The sequence below is a fragment of the Kogia breviceps genome, chromosome 12 (assembly GCF_026419965.1).
Source record: "Kogia breviceps isolate mKogBre1 chromosome 12, mKogBre1 haplotype 1, whole genome shotgun sequence".
NCBI classification, from domain to species: domain Eukaryota; kingdom Metazoa; phylum Chordata; class Mammalia; order Artiodactyla; family Physeteridae; genus Kogia; species Kogia breviceps.
Genome location: NC_081321.1, coordinates 96,878,834 through 96,893,986, shown reverse-complemented (window position 1 = coordinate 96,893,986; position 15,153 = coordinate 96,878,834). Strand labels below are relative to the sequence as shown.

General features: G+C 51.5%; 1 protein-coding gene across 6 annotated transcripts in view; it reads left to right on the top strand.

The window, feature by feature from the left end:
* Positions 1-15,153, top strand: part of CYB5R3 (cytochrome b5 reductase 3) — a 72,018-nt gene that overhangs the window by 19,780 nt on the left and 37,085 nt on the right. For 2 of the 6 annotated variants that reach the window (XM_067010339.1, XM_067010340.1), the window contains 2 exons: positions 14,052-14,356; positions 14,573-14,923. The exons of 1 other annotated variant lie outside the window; for it this stretch is intronic. The gene's annotated coding sequence lies outside the window, so the exon portion shown is untranslated. The remainder of the gene's footprint in view (positions 1-14,051; positions 14,357-14,572; positions 14,924-15,153) is intronic. 3 more of the 6 variants (XM_067010338.1, XM_067010341.1, XM_067010343.1) reach the window with 3 other exon arrangements.

The window sequence follows — 15,153 nt, the reverse complement described above, 5'->3', positions numbered from 1 at the left end:
ACTCCTGGGCCCAGCATTCAAGGCCCTCCGTAATCTGGCCCATCCTCCCTCTCCAGCCTTGAGCATTGCCTTCCATTGGCATTAAACCACCTTCTCAACTCCCCTCCCCACCCTAATGGCCATGTGTTGGTACCTCTGTCTGCCTTTGCTGCTTGCCTGCAGAGCCTTCCCAAGCACCTTCACCAACAAACTCCTGTTCTTTCCCATAAGGCTGATGTCCCCTCTAGGGAGCCTTCCCTGACCGCCCCCTCCTCCAGCCCCGCAGCTTTCAGGCATCCTCCATGACCATTGGAGTCTTGGCCCGTCCCTCCAAAGCTCTTGAAGGGCAGAGCCATGTCAAGCCTCTCGCAGCATCTTCCCTGAGGTGGGGCTCAGGCTCATGGCAGGGGGACTGGACATCCATGTGGCTTTGCAGAGGCCCCAGGAAGTTCCCATCAGTCCATGCAGAGCTGAGGGCCCAGAGGAACCAGCTCTGTACCCCTCTCTCTGGGAGCATCAGTTAGGGATCCTTGGGCCCTCAGCCACCCTGGACACCTTCTAACCCACAGAATCAGGCCAGGCCAGAGCAGCTGCAGCCAGCTCTGCAGGAGTGCAGCTTTACAGGCCTTCTCAGAGGACCCCATCCCGGCAGGGCCCTCCAAGGATGGGAGGACTCTCAGATGTTCCTGGCATCCTTGTCTCTGAGAAGGTGGGCAGGGAGGGACAGAGAGGGGACACAGAGGTTTGGGGTTGACTTTTTTCTCTTTCACATTCTAGTAAGGACCCTCCGTTCATTGGCCAGGATGGTTGTGGGCTGTACCTCGCTGAGCCCTCCCCTCACTAAGGCTGCCCCACACCCAGCATCTTAATGCAGCCAGCTCTGCACCAGGCAGGATCCACCAGCCAGAAATAAGAGCAGCAGGGTGGGGCATAGAGGCCTCGAGGGTGGGTGTAGGCGGAGCCGAGGTAACAGGGGAAAGGCTGATTCATCTCCAGGCTGTGAGGCCACACGGTGCCCCCTGCTGCCCTCACCCCCTAGCCTGGAGGTCCCCAGCCTTGCCTGTCCTGGTGCTGTGCTCTGGTACCTCCTCTGGGCTGGGAGGAACCGTCCTGATGCCCAGGGCAGGGCAGGGGGGCCCAAAGATCACCCTTCCCTGCTCCCTGGCCCTGGCCAGAGCTGTGCCTGTGGCCTCTTTTACAAAGCGGAGACGGGCGGTACCCACTCCTAGCCTGCTTGTGACGATCGCATGAGCCAGCACAGCGCCTGGCGTGGAGCACGTTATATACCACACACCTGCCTTTCTACGTGGGGAAACAGCTCAGCCAGTGCTGTGATTTGAACCCAGGCCTTGGCTGTCCTGAGGAAGGAGCTCAGGGCAGGGAGGAGGCTGGCTAGGGGGCTAGAGAGGGCTCTAGTGCCCAGCCCGGGGTGGGAGCTTGGACTCCTCTCACCTCCTTTGTGCCACGCCCACGGACCGGAGCCCAGAGCCCTCCCTGGGCCCCTCTGCCTGGACCAGAGACCCTGTGCCTCCTACCGCTCCGTCCCCCACGCCCCACCCCCACCTTACGAGTGGGAGCTGGAACATTGGTTGGGCATTTGTTCTTAAGTTCTGGGAAAGGAGAAGGAAGGGAGGGGCGGTCTCTGGGGAAGGCTGCCCTGGGGACAGTAATCAGATCCTAGGAACCATGTTATTTGTTTCTGGCAGAAGTGTTTACAGATGTTTTTGTCTGGAGGTTGGGGAAGAAGATGAGGACCCATTCCTTTATTGGGGGCCAGCAAGCGGCGCAGCAGGGGCCCAAGGCAGCTTTGCTATCAATTATTTAATGAACCTTCCTGGCTGGCCAGGCACAGGCAAGGAAGGAAGTAGCTTTTCCAGCAGCTCTGGGGTAGGGGAATAATTCCCCCTTGCTGCTGTATCAATATTCAACTTCTTGTTTACATGTTCAGTTGGAATGTCCTCTGTCTGAGAACGAGCATGAGATGTAACTTAGGACCGTATTCCTGGAAGTCGGGTTTCATGATTCACTTTTTCCTAAATCTCTGTTTGTCCTAAAGTGGACCAGCCAGTGCAAGCCATGCTGGGAAGTCTGCTGTGAGGTGGAGGGGTCAGGACAGGACACGGCTTCGGGGCCTGACAACTGACCGTGGACTCAAGTGTGATGTAGGCTCTGCGGTGGGGTGTGGGGAGGGCATCCACCTCCCTGGGCCGGAAGCAGCAGCAGGAGGGAACCAAGGTGGTGAGCGAGACTGAACTCAGTGGGGTGGGGGGAGGAGACAGCCCGAAACAGGAAGACGTTGCTTGTAGCCACATAGCCCACCGTCAGTGAAAATCAGAACACAGCCCCAGCCCCCATCAACTTCCAAGGAGAGAAAGAGCAAGAGAGGAGGTCCCGGCTGCTAGAAACAACTCAGGTGGCTGAAATCAGGAGGGCCTTATTATCCCACATGATATATTGGCTAAGGTACTTGGGAAGCTGCTGGTAACAAAAAGACCCCAAAATAAAGTCACTTCAATAAGGTAGAAGACTGTTTCTCTCTCACATCACAGCCCCAAGGTGAGTGCTCCAAGGCCAATGGGACCACTCTGTCATCTCCAAGATGGGGCTTCCAGAGGGCTCCAGCTGTTGCTACTTTTCAGAGAGTGAGAACAGGGGAAGAGAGTGCCCAAGGCAAACATCTTTAAGGAGATGATCCAGAATTTGCAATGGGATGTTCTGCTCACATCCCATTGGCCCGGACTTAGTCACATGGCCACACTCAGCTGCCAAGGATGCTGGGAAGTGTAGTCTGCAACTGCGGCGGGGTGTGCCCGGCGGGCAGCAAATGTCCAGCTAAAACTCAGGAGGTTCTATTACTACAAGGATGACAGTAAGAATGGACACTAGAGGACCGTTAACAGCGCCTGCCACAAGCAACAAGGAGTCTGGTGATAGGGTATCTCTAGGGTTGATTAATTCAGTAGCTTAACAACATATTCGTGTCTTCAGGGATCCAGTGTGTTGACTTTTAGTCTCAGGCTGGTCCCCTCATGGCCTCAAGATGGCTGCCAGTACTTCAGCATCACACCCTTAGGCACTAATGCAAAAAGGCGGAAAAGAGAATGCTCCTCCCTTGTGTCTATGAAAACTTTCTCAGAAGCCCCCTTCTCCAGCTGACTTCCCCTAACTCTCCTTGGCCAGAATAGCATCATGTGTCCATTCCTGCTCCAATTACTAGCAAAGGCAGTGGAGTGGCCAGGATTGGCTTTAGGCCGATTGAGAATAACCCCCCAGGGCATGTGATAGTTCTACGTCATTTCATTTATAAGAACTCAGAGGGCAACTTAGCTGCAAAGGAGGAGCTGAACTGGGATGCAGTCCCATTACAAGTCTCAGGCAACCCCATGGTAGCTCTGCAGCTGAGATGGCCTTGCAGAGCTGCCCTGAGCTGGGGCGAGGAGCTGGGTCCTTCTAGTTCACGTTGATCGGTCTCTGGATACAGGCTGTCTCTGGAAGAAGAAATGACCTCAGATGAGCCAGTTTCTTCAGCCCCAGGCCTCTGAGGATGGGGTGCCAGTCAGCTGGTGCCAGAGTCTCTGAAAGGATGGGATGCAGAGTGTGGAAAAAAATCTGAAACTGGAACTAAGTGCCACTGCTGCCTGAAGAGCCCAGAAACAAACCGTTACACTTATGGTCAATTGATTTTTTTTTTCTAAGACAATTCAATGGGGAAAAAATAGTTTTTTTCAACCTATGGTGCTAAAAAACTGGATATCCACATGCAAAAGAATGAAGTTGGACCCCCCCCTCCTCACACCATATATGAAAACCAATTCAAAATGTATCAAAGATCTTAATGTAAGAGCTAAAACCGTAAAACTCTTTTCTTTCTTTAATAAATTTATTTATATTATTTATTTTATTTTTGGTTGCGTTGGGTCTTTGTTGCTGCGCGTGGGCTTTTCTCTAGTTGTGGCGAGCGGGGGCTACTCTTTGTTGTGACGCGTGGGCTTCTCGCTGTGGTGGCCTCTCTGGTTGCATAGCACGGACTCTAGGCACACGGGCTTCAGTAGTTGTGGCATGCGAGCTCAGTAGTTGTGGCTCGTGGGCTCTAGAGTGCAGGCTCAGTAGTTGTGGCACACGGGCTTAGTTGCTCTGCAGTATGTGGGATCTTCCCGGACCAGGGCTCAAACCCCTGTCCCCTGCATTGGCAGGCAGATTCTTAACCACTGCACCACCAGGGAAGCCCTGGTAAAACTCTTAGAAGAAAACATAGGATTTAATCGTTACAATTTTGGATTAGGCAATGGTTTCTTAAACATGACACCAAAAGCACAAATAACCAAAGAAAAAAATAGTTAAATTGGACTTCATTAAAATTAAAATTTGGGGGGAATTCCCTGGCAGTCCAGTGGTTAGGGCTCTGCACTTTCACTGCCAAGGGCTGGGGTTCAACCTCTGGTCGGGGAACTAAAATCCCGCAAGCCGCACAGCGCAGCCAAAACAAACAAACAAACAAAAATTAAGTGTTTTTTTTTTTAATGTTTCAAAGAACACCATCAAGAAAGTGAAAAGAGAATCCACAGAATGGAATCAATTATTTATCAATCATATATCTGATAAGGGACTTATACCTGGAATATATAAAGAATTCTTACAACAAAAACAATTTAAAAATGGACAATGGATTTGAAAGGCATTTCTCCAGGGAAGATATACAACGACCAAAAAGCACATTAAAAGATGTTCAACATCGTTAATCACTAGGGTAACGGAACCAAAGCCACAGTGAGATACCACTTCACACCCACTAAGATGGCTGTAATCAGAAAGACAGAGGATGACAAGTGTCAGAGAGATGTCGTACATTGCTGGGGGAATGTAAAAACGGTGCAGCGGCTTTGGAAAACAGTCTCACTTCCTCAAATAGCTAAGCACAGAGTTACCACATGACCTAGAAATTCCCTTCCCAGTTATATACCCAAGAGAACTGAAAACACATATCCACATAAAAACATGTACGTGAATGTTCATAGCAGTACTATTATTATTATTATTATTATTATTATTTTTTTTTTTTTGTGGTACGTGGGCCTCTCACTGTTGTGGCCTCTCCCGTTGCGGAGCACAGGCTCCGGACGCGCAGGCTCGGTGGCCATGGCTCACGGGCCCAGCTGCTCCGCGGCATGTGGGATCTTCCCGGACCGGGGCACGAACCCGTGTCCCCTGCATCAGCAGGCAGATTCTCAACCACTGTGCCACCAGGGAAGCCCAGCAGTACTATTATTATAGCCAAAGGCATTAACCACGTCAATATCCATCAGCTGATGAATGGATATATCCATACAGTGGAATATTACTCAGCAGTAAAAGGGAATGAGGTTCTGACACAGGCTACGACATGAATGAACCTTGAAAACATGTTGAGCGAAAGAAGCCAGACAGAAAAAGCCACATGTCGTATGATTCCATGTATATGGAATGTCCAGAATAGGCAGATCCATAGGGACAGAAAATAGGTGAGCGGCTGCCAGGGGCTGAGGGAGGGGGGAACGGGAGTGACTGCTAATAGGAATGGCAGTTCTTTTTGGAACGATGAAAACATTCTAAAATGAGTGATGATGGTTGCCTAATTCTGTGACTATACTAAAAAAAAAAAACACTGGGCAAATGTTATGGTGATAATAATAATATTATTTCAAATATATAATTTATAATTTATATATTATATATATATTTATTTTAGTTATTTATTTTGGTCCCATGGATAAGAAACCTAACATGGCCCCCTGGCGGTCCCAGCTTCCAATTCAGTGGAACCATTGTTCCGTCCACTGTTGGGAACATTTCCCCTTGCAAGTTTCAGGGACAGGAAACAAGAATTCCAAGCGTGATTACTGGGTGTAGCCATACTTCCTCACCGTGTGTTCTGTGACGGGATACGTTGGCCTCTGATTCAGCACATACGCTTTATCCTCTAAGTCAGGACCCCATTCTTCAGGTGTTGCCTCCCAACTAGGGACATACCTTGAGTCTTCAGGAGGTCACGCCCCATATTCTTGGACCGGCCGTTTCTGGGTGGTGAAGTACCTTTTAGAGACAATAGCTTCGTAAAGGCTCACTCTGCTCCGGAGGATCCCCTGCTGGGCTGTGGTTGAAGTGTGCCCAGCTGTGCCTTCCAGGGCTGGAGGAGCAGCCGCTTTGATCCCAGCTTGGTCTCAAGTCACGAGATGGGACCCCCACCCCGCTCCCAGCTGCAATCTTCAGGAAGAGTTCATTTTACTGGAGTCTGGGAGGAAACAACAAGGATTGAATAGTGAAGGCTGAGAGTGAGATCATTTTACCACCAAGATCCTGCAAGATAATATTCAAAGTGAAAATAATGGGGACTTCCCTGGTGGTCCAGTGGCTAAGGCTCCGCCGCGCTCCCAATGCAGGGGGCCCGGCTTCGATCCCTGGTCAGGGAACTAGATCCCACGTGCTGCAACTAAACATCCCGCATGCTGCAACTAAGGTTCTATAAAAAACAAAATAAATTAATTAAAAAGAAAAAAGAAAATGCTAATGAGCCAGAATAATGTGAATGTACTGAGCACTACTGAACTTTACACTTAAGAATGGTTGAGGGGCTTCCCTGGTGGCGCAGGGGTTGAGAATCCGCCTGCCAGTGCAGGGGACACGGGTTCGAGCTCTGGTCCGGGAAGATCCCACAGGCCGCGGAGCAACCAAGCCCATGTGCCATGACTACTGAGCCTGCGCTCTAGAGCCCCTGAGCCACAACTACTGAGCCCACGTGCCGCAACTACTGAAGCCTGCGCACCTAGAGCCCGTGCTCCGCAACAAGAGAAGCCACCACAACGAGAACCCCGTGCGCCGCAACGAAGAGTAGCCCCCGCTCCCTGCAACTGGAGAAAGCCCGCGTGCGGCAACAGAGACCCAATGCAGCCAAAAATAAATAAATAAATAAATATTTTTTTAAATGGTTGAAAGGATACATTTTATGTTATGTATATTTTACCACAACCAATATTTTGTTTTTGCTTTGTCTTTTTTTGGGGGGGCCACGCCACACGGCGTGCAAGATTTTAGTTCCCCGACCAGGGATGGAACCCACACCCCCTGCAGTGGAAGCACAGATTCTTTTTTTTTTTTTTTTTTTTTTTGCGGTACGCGGGCCTCTCACTGTTGTGGCCTCTCCCGTTGCGGAGCACAGGCTCCGGACGCGCAGGCTCAGCGGCCACGGCTCACGGGCCCAGCCGCTCCGCGGCACGTGGGATCTCCCCAGACCGGGGCACGAACCCATGTCCCCTGCATCGGCAGGTGGACTCTCAACCACTGCGCCACCAGGGAAGCCCAGGAAGCACAGATTCTTGACCACTGGACCGCCAGGGAAGTCCCCACAATTAATTTTTGTAAATCATAATTAAAAGGAGATGGGAAATGTGAGGCAAAGTCAGTGGCTGAACTTGAAAGCCATGCAAAAGATGTGTGTCAAGTTTGTGCTTAAAAGATAGAAATCCTAAACCTAAATTTCCTCAAATTTCAGGGAAATCGAAGCGCCTCCTTATTTGCCTTTAGCACTCCACTGTTTTAATAGCAGCATGGAACTCTCTTATAACAAACCTTTCTTGGTTTGAAAGAACACAGCTGACTCCAGTGAATAATTTTCTATTTGAATGGAGGAGGGGGGACGATGATGATAATGATGATGGTGACGATTCATTTTCCAGCCCTGATTCTCAGCCAGGCACTAACAGACGCACTTTATATGTGTTACCTCGTTTCATCCTCACACTCACCCTTTGAGGAAGGGTGTATATTGACCCCACTTTGCAAGATCTGGAAGCACCTTCTAAGGCAGGATAATTCATTCGTAGTCAATGTCATGTTTACATCGGTCTTTAACCAATTTCCACTTCCTCCGCGTTTGGCCAGTCTGACTCCTGACAAGCCATGCCAGGTGAGTCTGCCTGGATAAGAGCACCCCATCAGAAAGAGGCCAGCACGGGGACTGTGCCCCTGGAAACAGCTACCTGGCTTCCCTGCCCTCAGACCTCTGTCCTCAGCCGATGCTGCCCTGTCACCCTCTCCTCCATTTCTGCCCCTGCCTGAGCCTCGCCATGGCTAGGGCTCCAGGCTCCATCCCCTGGTAACCCCACCTCCCCTCTCACTTCTGATGTCATCTCCTCTAAGCCCTGAGCCTCCCCACTCTGTTCTCTGTCCTAGGAAAGTCTCTACATGCCCCCAAACCTCAGAGAAGCCAAATAAACCTGAATATTTCTTCACCAGGAAACTCCACATCCTAACCATGCTGGAAAAAAAAGCTTTTTTTAAAAAAAAATTTATTTATTTATTTATTTATTGGCTGTGTTGGGTCTTCGTTTCTGTGCGAGGGCTTTCTCCAGTTGCCGAGAGCAGGGCCCACTCTTCATCGTGGTGCACGGGCCTCTCACTGTCGCGGCCTCACCTGTTTCGGAGCACAGGCTCCAGATGCGCAGGCTCAGTAGTTGTGGCTCACGGGCTTAGTTGCTCCGCGGCATGTGGGATCCTCCCAGACCAGGGCTCGAACCCGTCTCCCCTGCATTGGCAGGCAGATTCTTAACCACTGTGCCACCAGGGAAGCCACCCCCCCTTTTTTTTTTAAATCAGAGTTCATAAAACCCCCGATGGCTTTGTGATGTTTTGGTAGAGAAAACAACAAACAAAAAGCAGCATTTCACAAAATGGGTTTCTGGCCATTGCAAAATGATCATAAATTGTCCCAACTTCCCAGAGGGACTGAAAGGAAAATTCATCTGCAATCAGCTTCTTACTTTCCATTTGGGTTTTAAATGCAGTCCCACCCCCAGTTCGATTACAGAAGTTCAGAACTGAGGTTGAGGGAAAATATTCACACGAAGAAAAAGGGATCAGCATCCGATCCAGAGCCAAGAAACTGCTGGAAGCCCTCAGCCCAGCCCAACCCTTTCCCATCACAAAGCCACAGAATTTCAGGACTGGGAGGAACTGTAGACCTACTGGCCCAGCTGTTACATCCCTGGATAAGCACTTTCCCTTCCATTTGGATTGTCTATAAATTACCGTACAATTTGAGATGTGGAAACAAACACTGAAATTAACAATGACTTAAAGAAGGTAGAATTTTATTTCTCTCTTAGGTAAGAGACCAGAGGTGGGGGGGTCAGGGCTCAAGGATTTAGCTGCTCCCCAAAGTCATTCAAACACCTCAGGCTTCTGCTGCCCTGTCTGTACCTCCACACTCAGCTTTCATCTCATGGTCCAAAGCAGTTGCTCCAGCTCCAGCCATTGCACCCATAGTCAGCCAGCAGACCTGACCCAGAGATCACTCCCATCACTTCTGTTCTCAAGGGGAGCTGGGGAAAAAAAAAAAAAAGCAGTTGTTATTTGGGAAGCCAGGTGCCCAGCTAAAATGTCTACTGCTACATAAAGACAGAGAAATGGGTATTGGGGAGGAACTGGCCATGTCTGCCACAGAGGGCTCCTAGGGGAAAATGCAAGTCATTCTGTGGCACAAATTTCCAGAATGAGTTGTGCTGAAACATAATGAATGTCACATTTTGTTTTATTTGGAACTTGCTAGCATCTTGGGCACAGTTCCACTTTGTTGTTAATGTGAAAATTGCATCTCAAGAAAAAATGTAATGACTACTGGACTTTGCTGCTAGTTCAGAGGGTGGGCTCTGGAGGCAGACTGCTCAGGGTTGATTCTGGGCCCTCTTCCTACAAGCCAAATGGCTTTGGGCAAGTTACCTACCTGTTTGTGACTCAGTTTCCGCATCTGTAAAATGGGGATAATCATTGTTCCTGCCTTACTTGACTGTTGTGAGATTGCATGTGGGAGTACCCAGCACCATACTGGGCACATAGGAAAAGCTTGATAAATGCTAGTTCTATTATTATTCCACCCCCTGAGCCTCTAGTCCCATTTCTGAGTCTCAGTTTCCTCATATGTAAAATCAGGGATGTGGTAGCTAGTCTCCAAACAATCCCTACCCTCTCTGTACACATATGCCCCTCCTCCATCAAGATGTGGAGCTTACATGTAACCCCTTGAGTCTGGGTTGGGACTAGGACCCAGTGGAAGCGATGGCCACTCTGGGCCTGACCTTTAAGAAAACAGGCAGCTTTCACTTCCTCCCTCTTGGAACCCAAATGCCATGCTGTGAGGAAGCCCAAGCAGCTGCATGGATAGGCCCACATGGAAGGCCGCCAGGCTCCCAGCTCACCCACAGTCTCCACTGAGATCGCAGCCTTGTGAGCCATCTGGGAAGTGGATCTTCCAGGCAGCCAGCTACCCCAGCTGATGCCGTGTGGAGCTGAGAGATGATCCTGCCAAGCCTATGAAATTGCAAACTGTGAGCAAAGAAATGACTGTTGTTTTAAGCTACTAAATTTGGGGGTGTTTCTTTATGCAGTGATAGATGACCAGAAGGCAATTTGATATGTAGAAGTAGGATGCTATTGAAATAAAAACTTTAGGGACTTCCCTGGTGGCGCAGTAGTTAAGAATCCGCCTGCCAATGCAGGGGACGTGGGATCGATCCCTGGTCCGGGAAGATCCCACGTGCCGCGGAGCAACTAAGCCCGTGCGCCACAACTACTGAGCCTGCGCTCTAGAGCCTGAGAGCCACAACTACTGAGCCTGAGTGCCACAACGACTGGAGCCCATGCTCTGCAACAAGAGAAGCCACCGCAATAAGAAGCCCGTGCACCGCAACGAAGAGTAGCCCCTGCTCTCCGCAACTAGAGAAAGCTTGCGCACAGCAATGAAGACCCAATGCAGCCAACAATAATTAATTAATAAATTAATTAATTTAATTAAATTAAAACTTTAAACGTGTGGCATTCGTTTGGGAGCCAGGTGGCAGGAAGGACCTAGAGGAAACCATGAAAGCTTAAAGAACAGTGAGGAGAGTGCTATTGGGTGCTGAAGAAAATAGGACCCCCGTTATGTAGCCAAAGTTGGATAGAAGCAGACGCTTGTTTTAATCACCTCCTATTCACCTGTTTGGTGAGAGAGGGATCCCCCACCTGAAGGTGGTGGGAACGGCTGAGAACACAACACCCAACACTGGACAGATGAGACAGCAATCTGTTTATGAATCATATACGCTCACAGCCCAGGGAAAGAGGACACACTGCACACGATGCAGACCCACGCCTAACTCGCCCTCAGGAACAGTGTGAACAACCAGGGGTGGGGAAGCCAGGCTCTGTAGTATCAAGAGGGTGAGGTGCCTCTGGTTCCCATGCGCAGATGTGATGGGGTTTATTTGTATAATTCCTCGGGTTGCCAGGGGGCTGAAACCCACTTCACAGGGATAAGCAGGAATTGTACCAGGCCCACGTGACAAGGTGGGTTGTTTAGCTAGGGAACCTTATCCACAGGAGCAGAGTTCCTGTGCAGGGGACTTGCTGTCAGGCCGTTGGAGGTTCTCCCAATTTCACCAGAAGTCAAGGCTGTACGTAATACTGGGCCTAAATTTTAGTCTTTATACCGCAATGCTTAGCAAAACCGGTGGCTGTGGTGATGTGGAAGATAGAAAAAGTGTCCAGTGACCATGTAGGTCTGGTTACAGGGACTACCGGGCAGAATGTTGAAAATGCCAGCTATCCTCTGCCAGCTGCCTGTGATAAAATACAAGAGGAATTAGGAGCCAAAAAGAAGCTGGTCAGGTTTTAAGCAGAATTAAGAGGAAATACAAAGGAGCCAGGATTTGTTGGCTTCAAACATATAAAGTATTATGTATTTCATTTCCTTAAGAATGAGGTTGTCAGGATGAAAGTTTTCAAAAAAAATCTTGGCTGTCTTTGTGCCGAGGACAGAGGCTGGCATGCTGCTTATCTGAATTATTATTTGAACAAATGCATTCTGATGCCTCTGTCCTGCCACAGGTCCTGTGTCAGTTTCAGCAAGTTCTTTACCTGCAAATAGTCTGTTTCTGTGAACAGTTTAATTAAGCAGAGCAAGTGACCGGAGCAATCAGCAGGGCACCTGAGGAGCTGAGATGACCAAAAGTTACCGGAAGGTAGTTTTTCCCGGGCAGAGTTCATTTTCTTCTGCTTCAACCGCCATAATATTGTTTCCCAGAGAAAATGGTCAGTGATGTCAAATAGGGGACGCAGAGGGCTCAGGGGCTGGTCGCTCTGAGGTTCCTCCAGGGAGCCAGTGGGCATGTAGGAAGTGGGCAGGTCAGGCTGCCACAGGTCCAGTTCACTATGCAGGTTTTCTCACCCACGTTTTCTTGTTTAAGTCACACACCCACCTTACTAAGTTGTCATAAACATTCCCATTTTAGAGATGAGGTTATTGAGGCTCAGAGAGGTCATCAAGATTTAGGGCTTCCCTGGTGGCGCAGCGGTTGAGAGTCCGCCTGCCGATGCAGGGGACGCGGGTTCGTGCCCCGGTCCGGGAAGATCCCACGTGCCGCGGAGCGGCTGGGCCCGTAAGCCATGGCCGCTGAGCCTGCGCGTCCGGAGCCTGTGCTCCGCAACGGGAGAGGCCACAGCGGTGAGAGGCCCACGTACCGCAAAAAAAAAAAAAAAAAAAAAAAAAGATTTGAACTCCTGTCTCTCTGGGAATTAAACTCATGCTCCTTCAACCACACCAGGGAGTTCCAAGCTGTCTCCCAAAGACCCTGCCCTGTGACTACCCAGGGGACCCACCAGAGTCCCCGATCTCAGATAGGAATGAAAACAGACTACATGGCAAATCCCATCCTTTGCATGTTACAGTGCACGAACCTGCAAAGCTCATCTGTGTCAATGAGCAGGGTGGGGTGTGGACACCCCCAGACCCCACTCTGACTTGGGCCAGACCCTCTCTTCACAGGGCACTTCTGCAGTGTCACTCATTCAACTACGAGATATCGTGGACTACCGTACACCAGTCCCCGGTGCAGTGGACTGTGTCCAGCCTCGGGCCAGACTGCCTGGGCCTGAATCACAGGCAGCTGTGTGAGGCTGAGTAGGTGGCCTCAGTTTCCTCATCTGTGGATCGGTGGTAATACAGACATCTACCTCCTAGAGTGGTCGGAAGGAATGGATGATTTAAGGTGTACTGCACGGCGTCAGGCACATAGCAAGCACTCTCCTTTCGTTATCATCATCATCATCTGATGAACAGATGAATGGAATTCATTGCAAAACTGTAAGATACACAGGAAAGGCTACAATTAACCCCATTTTATAGGTGAGAAAATTGAAGCTCAGAGGCATTAAAAAGGTTTCAGAGACAGAATGGGTACGATTATTCTTATTTTACAGATGAGGAACCTGAGGCTCAGGGAGATAAGTAACAAGCTCAAGGTCAGTGTCAAAGGCAGGCCTAAATGCTCTGGCCCAGGCTCCCCCTCTGCCCTCAGTAATATCCCCCTCTTTGGAATTCTGCACTAACAGCAGGATTTCACAGAGGGCACAGGTAGCCCTCGTCACCAATGGCCAAGAGGACAGGTGGCCTGAGAGGGTGTAGGTCCTGCAGTAGCTTGTATCTTCCAGCCAAATCTGCCCGTGGCCTCACCCGATCAGGTCTCACCTGCTCAGGTGCTGCAGGAAGTCCCCTGGGAAATGTTGGCTCAGGAACGCCCCTCCCCGTCTCTCACTGGGCTCAGCCCCTGTGCCTGCCCAGGTGGATGGAGACAGGGGGGCTGGACTTGGAGACCCGCAGGACCTCACCCTCAGCTGGCTGGATCAGAGGGCCCTGGCGCTCTGCCTGAATTGCACCATTATTGCTTCCTTTGGGTTTAAGGTGGTACGTAGCCGGAACTTCCTCACGAAGCAGAAATTACCCTGAGGGGAGACTATTAAGAGTTCTTAATGGGTTGAAGAAAGAAAGGGAGGGGCTGGGTGTGTTTCTCGATTTTTAAAGAAAGGAAGTAGTTTGTTTTGAAGGGGGGGTAGTGGAAAGGGATGGAAGAAAGTTCCAGAGTGTGGAAGTTGGAAGGGGAGTTGACTGGCCCTTATGAGAGGTTTGGGGGAGACTGCTGTTAAGAAGCGCTCACGTGGATTAAGCACGTTCTTTTGCCAGGCTCTGTCCGCAGCCCTGACCTGCGCGACCTCATTGAACCCGCCAGGTGGGGACGCCTAGCGTTGAGCCTTCCACACGGCCCGCCCCGCGGACGCCAACTCAGCCTCCATTCAAGCGCTTCATGCAACAACCTCTGGAGCCGCTGGGGCGCAGGAGAACTCGGGGGACAGGGCTAGAAATGCTGAGCGCAGCGGGGGAATAAACCGGAGAAACGAAGGCGAGGGAAGGAGCTGGAGACGGAGACCGGGAGAATTATCGTGAGCGCTGGAGGCTCGGTGCTGCCGCCTTGAGGCGCGCGGGGGACCCAGACGGAGGGCCCGGAGGCTGCAGGGGACACCCGCCGCCTCCCGGGTAGTCTGCGGGCGCCCTCGACCACAGCCACGGGGGTGGGGACGCAGGTCTCGGCAGGCGGACCCCCGACCCCTCCCCAGAGCCCCGGCCGGCCTCTCCCACCCTGGGTTTTCGGCGCTCCCAGCATCCCCAGCTCTCCCACCTCCGGGCGCTTGTTCAAGCTGTGCCCTCTGCCTGAAACACTTCCTCCAGGCATTAAACTCCTCGTCCTCCCAGGCCTCCCCAGGCAGCCTCCCTTGGCCGTGCACCCTGCCCCTGGCCAGAGTTTCTGCTCCTGCCTCCGGTTTCCCCGGAGCCCCACAGCCCTCGGGTACAGCGTCCTCTCCTCCCCACCGAGGGGTCCGCAGCGCTCCGAGGGGTCCGCAGCGCTCCGATGGACGGACGCCGAATGAACTGGAATATCTGGAGCAGCGGAGACGCGGGGCGTGGTGGGTAAGCCCCCGCGGACTCGCACACCCGCCTCTCGGGGCCGGCTACGTGGCTGAAGGGACAGCAGGACCTGGCGCGGGAGCAGGGAGCCTTTTCCTGGCCCGAGGGCGCCCCCTGGGGGCCGGAGCCTCCCAGCAGGTACGTTCCCTGGCTCGGCGCGCCCCCGCGTCTCATCCTCGACCCCGGGCGCCTCTGAGAGCCTCCCCCCACCTCTCCCCAGGGTCCTCGTGGTCTGGGAGGACCGACTGTATCGATAGGTCTGTAAGTCAGAGGGTGCGCCTCCTCGATGAATACCCGGGCGACGAGAAGGAGCGGGCGGGAGGGCAGATGCGAATCAGCACGGACCCGGCCTTTCGTCCCGGACTCCC